Here is an 8,028-nt window from a genome sequence, read left to right as displayed (position 1 = left end):
AAAAAAAAAAAAAAAAAAAAAGATAAAATAACCGGGCACAGTGGCTCACACCTGTAATCCCAGCACTTTGGGAGGCCAATGCAGGGGGGATCACTTGAGCCCAGGAAGTTCAAGATCAGCCTTGAGACCCTGTGTCTACAAAAAAGAAAAAATTAGCCATTGCATGCCTGTAGTCCCAGCTACTCAGGGGACTAAAACGGGAGGATTCTTTGAGCCCAAGAAGTTGAGGCTGCAGTGAGCCATGATTATATCACTACACTGTAGCCTGCATGACAGAATGAGACCCTGTTCCTGCCCGTGCACACTCCACAAAAAATTTAATTAAAATAAAAACAATAACCTCATGAAAAGTTTGCATCACAGAAAAAAAAAAAGTCCATAAAGCTATCGCTCATAACTCAACCACCTCCCAGTCACAGATTCCAGGTGAAACTAACATAGAGGCAGTCTTGCCCCCTCCTCTGACAGGGCGTGGGTCCAGTGGGTATGCCATGTGCCCAACAGGGACACTGAGAGCTAGAAAAAGTCTGGCCACCTTCCAAATGTCCCTGCTTTTGAGATTTTTCTTCTGGGCGATTTCAAAAGGTTTCTTGAATTGGGAGAGTTAGAGAAAGAATTATTCAATGGGGCTGGGCACAGTGTCTCATGCCTGTAATCCCAGCACTTTGGGAGGCCGAGGTGGGTGGATCACCTAAGGTCGGAAGTTCAAGACCAGCCTAGCCAACATGGTGAAACCCCGTTTCACTAAAAAATACAAAATAAAAATACAAAAATTAGCTGGGCGTGGTGGCGAGTGCCTGTAGTCCCAGCTACTTGGGAAGCTGAGGCAGGAGAATCGCTTGAATTCGGGAGGCGGAGATTGCAGTGAGCTGAGATCATGCCACTGCACTCCAGCCTGGGAGGCAGAGTAAGACTCCATCTCAATTAAAAAAAAAAAAAAAAGAATTATTCAGTGGTACTCATTAACACACGGGCAGGAAGCCTCTCTTCCCAATGCTGTGATGGGGCCTCGCGTTAAAGGTAAATTATCGGGCTCAACTCTGAATACAGCTTGGGCAAGTGGGACTTTATCACCAAGGAGCAGGGTGGGGGTCGGTGGATGGGAAATTACTAAAACATGCACGTACGGCAGTTTCTAGCTAAACCGACCTAACAGGATTCCTGCTGAAGACAGGCTGGGGTGATTAGATAGTACCTGGGGGAGGGGGAAGGATGAGGAGCCTGATCAGATATCGAGGGTGATCAGATCTCAAGGGCAGAGGATTCCTGCTAAACTGACTTAGCAGGGTCTCAGCTGACACCGAATTACAAAGAGGCGCTCAGATGGGACTGTGACAAGGTTCAGGAGTCTAATGTTCAGTCAAGTAGAGAATCTTTGAAAAGAGACATCCAGGGTTGCGCATCCTATGTGGCCGAAAATTCTAGATCTCCCCCTTTTGTTTTTTGGAGACTGAGTGCCGCTCTGTCAACCAGGCCGGAATGCAGTGGCTCACTGCAACCTCCACCTCCCGCGTTCAAGCGATCCTCTTGCCTCTGCCTCCCGAGTAGCTGGGACTACAGGTGTGTGCCACCACGCCTAGCTTATTTTTGTACTGTTAGTAGAGATGGGGTCTTGCTATATTAGCCAGGCTGGTCTCAAACTCCTAGCCTCAAGTGAGCCGCCTGCCTCGGCCTCCCAAAGTGCTGGGATTACAGGCGTGAGCGACTGCGCCTGGCCAAAATTCTAGATCTTCTATCTAAAGGATGGGTCTCTTCTTAGTTGGAATGCCTGGTAACATTTTAGGGAGGCCGGGTGGGTGGCTCACACCTGTGATCCAAGCACTTTGGGAGGCTGAGGCAGAAGGACTGCTTGAAGCCAGGATTCAGGACGAGCTGGGTAACACAGCAAGACTCCGTCTCTTAAAAGAAAAATGATTGAAAAGTTCACCGGGTCTGGTGGCACATGCCTGTAGTCCCAGTTACTCAGGAGGCTGAGGGAGAAGGATTGCTTGAGTCCAGGAGGATGAGGCTGCAGTGAGCTATGATTACACCACTGCACTCCAGCCCGGGCAACAGAGTCAGAACCCATTAAAAAAAAATTCTCGGTAAAACGTGTTAGAGAGAACAATGACTGTGACATATATGACATATCATGTCCTGTGGTGAGGAGTGGCCCATTAGTGGCATATGCTGTAGGACTTCAGACTCCCTCTTTATCTCGATTTTTTTTTTTTTTTTTGACATGGAGTCTCACTCTGTTGCCAGGTTGGAGTGCAGTGGCGTGATCTTGGCAACCTCTGCCTCCCAGGTTCAAGTGATTCTCCTGCCTCAGCCTCCCCAGTACCTGGGATTACAGGTGCACGCCACCATACCTGGCTAATTTTTGTAGTTTTAGTAAAGATGAGGTTTCACCATGTTGGCCAGGATGGTCTCGAACTCCTGACCTTGTGAACTGCCTGCCTTGGGCTCCCAAAGTCCTGGGATTACAAGCGTGAGCCACTGTGCCCGGCCACTCTCATTCCTTTAAGGGGCAGACTTGACATCCCCATTTCAGATGAGGAAACTGAGGTGCTGAAAAGTCTGCTGCCCTTGCTGAAGTCCAAGAGCAGGAGGCTGATGCATCTGTGGCTCTCCTCCTGGCCCACGCCCTGCCCGCCTGCCCTGACATGTTCGGTCACGTTTAGCCACAGCTCAGGTGTCACAACCACTAGGAACCTCCCTGGACCTGCCTGGACAGAGTGGGCTGCTTGCTTCCCAGAGCCTTGATGCTGCTTCTTTTTCTTTTCTTTTCTTTTTAAGACGGAGGCTCACTCTGTTGCCCAGGCTGGAGTGCAGTGGCACGATCTTGGCTCACTGCAACTTCCATCTCCCGGGCTCAAGTGATTCCCCTGCCTCAGCCTCCCTGGCAGCCACACCTACAGGAGCCCACCACCACGCCCAGCTAATTTTATTGTATTTTTAGTAGAGACAGGGTTTCACCATGTTGTTAGGGTGGTTTTGAACTCCTGAGCTCAGCCAATCCGCCTGCCTCAGCCTCCCAAAGTGCTGGGATCACAGGTATGAGCCACCGCACCCGACCCCTTGATGCCGTTTCTTCCTCCCTCTGCGACACCACCTCTGGGGGAAGCTTCCGCTTCCACCTGCTCAGTCCACAAGCCGTGCAGAACTTCTGACCTCCCTGTCTGGTCAAGGGCACTCAGGCACTGAGATGAAGGAGTGACGGGTATAGCCAAGAGAGGCTGCGGCTGGAGAGAGAACATCTGCACATATCGATCCACCACAGAGCCTAAAGAAGGGGGCCGAGGCCAGGTGCAGTGGCTCACGCCTGTGATCCCAGCTCTTTTGGAGGCCAAGGCGGGTGGATCACCTGAGGTCGGGAGTTCGAGACCAGCCTGACCGACATGGAGAAACCCCAGCTCTACTAAAAATACAAAATTAGTCGGGTGAGGTAGCACATACCTGGAATCCTAGCTACTCAGGAGGCTGAGATGGGAGAATTGCTTGAACCAGGAGGCAGAAGTTGCGGTGAGTCGAGATCGCACCATTGCACTCCTGCTTGGGCAACAAGAGTGAGACTCCATCACAAAAAAAAAAAAAAAAAAAAAAGGGCCAAAAGAGGGAGATTGTCCCCTTGCTTTTCGGCCTGCTGAAGTCCTCTCTCCTTCCAGCTGGGGTAAGGGGGAGACCACCACGTGACACTGGCCAGGGCCCGGCAGCAAGCAGAGTGGTCTCATGGCATGGGACTCCTGTTACTTCTTTCCTGGGTGTTCTCCAAGTTCCCGGCGGAACTTTCTACCTGAAACAGCATTCGGCTCGAGGCCACTGAGTAGGTGACGCCTGCCTGGGGACACTGACAACAGTCAGACCCAGATGAGTTGTGACCCTGAGCGCAGGTGGCTCAAGCCTGCAGGCAGAGGCCACATCTCAAGGCTGTGCTGGGCCCTCATGGACACAGGAGCCCTGAGGGCAGTGCCCCATCCCAGGAGGCCTGAGGGGCCAGGGGGGGCCTGCTGTGCCAGGTCTGCCAAGCAAACAGCCATGGGGCAGCCACTGTGAGCTGAGGCTGTGCTTCATGGAAATCCCAGGGAAATAAACCTCCAAGTCTTCATGGGGTTGCAGGCTACTTCCTTTTTGAGAAAAGTTTTGCGCTGTTGCCCAGGCTGGAGTATAGTGGCGCAATCCTGGTTCACTGCAGCTTCAAACTCCTGGGCTCAAGCAATCCTCTGGCTTCAGCCTCCCAAGCAGCTGGGAACACCAGAGCATACCACTGTGCCTGGCTAATTAAAAAAAAAATTTTTTTTTTCTGGTAAAGACAGGGTCTCGCTATGTTGCCCAGGGCAGCCTTGAACTATGGGGCTCAAGTGACCCTCCTGCCTCGGCCTCCCAAAGCCCTGGGATTACAGGCGGGAGCCACCATGACCAGCCAGGTTGCAGGCTACTCCTGCTGAGACACTGCAGGATTCAGTGGGTCCTGGGGGCCAGCGGGAGGGTTGGAGGCTCCAGGCTACCCTGGGTAATTTGGGCAAATTAATTCATGGCTCTTGATTTCAGATTTCCCTCCTGTAAGGTAAGGTTTTGGAAAAACCCCCGCCTTAGCAGATTGAGGATTAAGTGGGATTTTTGTGCGAACCAGAGGCCAGCAAACTTGTTTTGCAAAAGGGCAGGTGGTGAATAGTTCTGGCTCTGTGTACTGTCACTGCTCAGCTCTGCCGATAAGGCAGGAAAGCAGTCACAGACGCACAGGTAGGGGTGTGGGTGTGGCCACATGGAGGACACCCTCCTGGTACCACTGATCTCTACCAGGGTCCGCACAGTACGGCTAGCCACCAATTACTGTACAGCGTATGTTCCAGCGACAGTTTTCACATTTTACAAATGTTTAGGGGGCCGGGCATGGTGGCTCATGCCTATAATCTCAGCACTTTGGAAGGCTGAGGCAGGTGGATGACTTGAGATCAGGAGTTCGAGGCCAGCCTGGCCAAAATGGTGAAACCCCATCTCTACCAAAATACAAAAAAAATCAGCCGAGTATGGTGGCAGGCGCCTGTAGTCCCAGCTACTTGGGAGGCTGAGGCAGGAGAATCGCTTGCACCCAGGAAGCGAAGGCTGTTGTGAGCCGAGATCATGCCACTGTACTCCAGCCTGGGTGACAAAGCAAGACATCATCTGAAAAAAGAAAAAATGCTTAGGGGAGAAAAAAAGTCAAAAGATGGCTGGGTGGCTGAAATTGATGTGAAATTCAGTTTTCAGCAGCAGCAAATGACGTTTTCCTGGCACACAGCCACATAGGTCTGGGTCTGGCCTAAGGCTGCATCTGAGCTATGACAGCAGTCGAGCCATTCAGACAGAGACCGGTGGCCCCTCAGACCTGTGTGAACTACAGACTGTCTGGTTTTTGTGGGAACAGAGTGGTGGGGGCCGCGGTTCTGGATTCTCTGTTGAATGCCCCCCTCCTCTGAGGATCTCAGACATGGCTCCAGCAGGATGGGTCGGCAGGAGGTGAGTGTCGCCCTGGGTGGCTGGTCTCCCTGGGCCATGGCGGGGACGTGGAGAAGCAGGCCTGGGAAACACCCAGGCCAAAATGGGTCCACAGAGTCACGTGCCCCAGAGGGGCTGGGTGAGAAGAGACTCCCTGAGAGCTGGGAGCAGAGGGGGCGGAGGCCAGCAGGCAGGGCTGGAGGCGAAGAAGTGAGAAGTCTAGCTGATGCTTTCAACAGAGCCCAGAGCCGTGGTGAAGGCGGGGCCGAGGGAACGGGGAGGTTGGCGGGGGCCGTGTCAGGGATGATACCAGGCAGGCACAAGGAAGACCCCAGGAAGGGGAGAGTATAACAGAGATGAGAAGGCAGCTATGGGGTCAGGGGTGGGAGACTGGACTCCCCACACTCCCAAGCCCGCACAGGAGGCAGCTGCAGGCTCAGTTGGCCTGCGGATGTCAGGGCAGGAAGTGGAAGAGTCACCCCAACCTCATGGCTCCCCCATTCGCAGAGGAGGAAGTGGCGGCTCTCCACGGCCCCTGGCCCAGCCGCTGCCGGGTGCTGTTCTTTTCTGATTGCTCAAGGGGCTTAGGGCACCCAGCAAGGCTCTCGCTAGTCAGTTGCTGGTTAGATGGACGGACGGCAGGGATGTACAGAGAGTTGAGTGATCCCAGCTCCATATGCTCCAGTTCACAAGATACACCAACTGTTCGGCCACAGATGCAGATGGCACCACGTCAAACACTGAAACGCAGCAAGGACTCCTGGGGCTAGGAAGGGGCTGTTTAAGAAGGACAGACTCCTACAAGCGCTGAAATCTCACAGCAAACCCTACAGGGGTGGGGCAAGGGGAGCCTTAAATAACAACAAAACCCAAGTGTGAAACAAGTCACTGAAATCTTACATATGTCACTAAATTTGGGTTTAAGTTATCACAAAAGCATGTACTAGGTCACAGAAAGAATACAAAACAAACCAGGCTTTGATGGGGGAAGGTCTTGTTTGGTTCTCAGGGCTGTGAAAATATCTGAAGAATTTATCAAGTTTCCCCTGAGGCTCATCTCACCATTTTTTTTTTTTTTTTTCTGAGATGGAGTCTGACTGTCGCCCAGGCTGGAGTGTAGCAGCATGTTCTTGATCTTGGCTCACCACAACCTCTGCTTTTGAGGCTCATTCAATTCTCCCACCTCAGCCCTCCAAGTAGCTGGGACCACAAGCATGTGCCACCACACCCAGCTAAGTTTTGTATTTTTGGTAGAAACGGGGTTTCATTATGTTGCCCAGGCTGAACTCCTGAGCTCAAGCACTCTGCCTGCCTCAGCCTCCCAAAGTGCTGGGATTACAGGTGTGAGCCACCGGACCTGGATCTCAACTTGCCCATTTGATGCCCAAATCATTCTCTTTGGGGGTTACTTTGTTCTTTTTCCCAGCTTGAGATAGGACATAAATTCATTTACTTCAAAATTCTTTCCTATTTGTGGATCTAAAGTGGGTTCAGCTATGTGGTGTCGTCTTACCACGGCTTTAAATATAGCCCACGGATTCTGATAACATATGGGTGTTTGTTATTGATTTTTAGAAAACCTGCAATTTTTGTTTGTATTTTTTGAGACAGAGTCTCACTCTGTTGCCCAGGCTGGAGTGCAATGGTGTGATCTCGGCTCAATGCAACCTCCGCCTCCCAGGTTTGAGTGATTCTCCTGCCTCAGCCTCCCAAGTAGCTGGGATTACAGGTACACACCACCATGCCCGGGAAATTTTTATATTTTTAGTAGAGATGGAGTTTCGCCATGTTGGCCAGGCTGGTCTTGAACTCCTGACCTCAGGTAATCTGTGTCTCAGTCTCCCAAAGTGCTAGGATTATAGGCGTGAGCCACTGCACCCAGCCGTGTTTGCACTTCTTTAGGAGTTGCTCAATGGAAGTTTACTTTTAAAAAATTCCATATAGTTTTATTGCATTGTTAGAGGGTCACTTGTAATTGTTTGACTATAGGAAGTTATAAATGCTTTCTCTTTACCTGACATAGAAATGATTATTTGTAGAGATGGGGTCTTGCTATGTTGCCCAGGCTGGTCCTGAACTCCTGGGCTCAAGCAATCCTCCTACCTCAGCCTTCTGAACAGCTGAGATCACAAGTGCACGCCACCACACCTGACTCTGATATATAAATAATTTTTGAGGCCAGGTGCAGTGGCTCACACCAGTAATCCCAGCACCCTGGAAGGCCAAGGCAGAAGGACTGCTTCAGGCCAGGAGTTGGAGGCCAGCCTGGGTAACACAGTGAGAACCTGTCCCTATAAACAATACAGAAATTAGCCAGACATGATGGTGGTGAGTGCCTGTAATCTTAGCTGCTTGGCAGGCTGAGGTGGGAGGATTGCTCGAGCCCAGGAGATTGAGGCTGGAGTGAGACAACATTGCACCACTAAACTCCAGCCTGGGCGACAAAGAGAGACCTTGTCTCAAAAAGAAAAAAAAAGGCCGGGCGCGGTGGCTCAAGCCTGTAATCCCAGCACTTTGGGAGGCCGAGGCGGGTGGATCACGAGGTCAAGAGATCGAGACCATCCTGGTCAA

General features: G+C 51.6%; 1 protein-coding gene across 12 annotated transcripts in view; it reads right to left on the bottom strand.

Moving 5' to 3' along the window:
* Nucleotides 1–8,028, bottom strand: part of MYO9B (myosin IXB) — a 132,452-nt gene that overhangs the window by 73,569 nt on the left and 50,855 nt on the right. The window lies entirely within an intron of this gene.

Source organism: Cebus imitator, unplaced genomic scaffold, assembly GCF_001604975.1.
Source record: "Cebus imitator isolate Cc_AM_T3 unplaced genomic scaffold, Cebus_imitator-1.0 Scaffold280, whole genome shotgun sequence".
NCBI classification, from domain to species: Eukaryota; Metazoa; Chordata; class Mammalia; order Primates; family Cebidae; genus Cebus; species Cebus imitator.
Note: the sequence above shows the minus strand (reverse complement) of the source record. Positions and strands in the feature narration are given on the sequence as shown.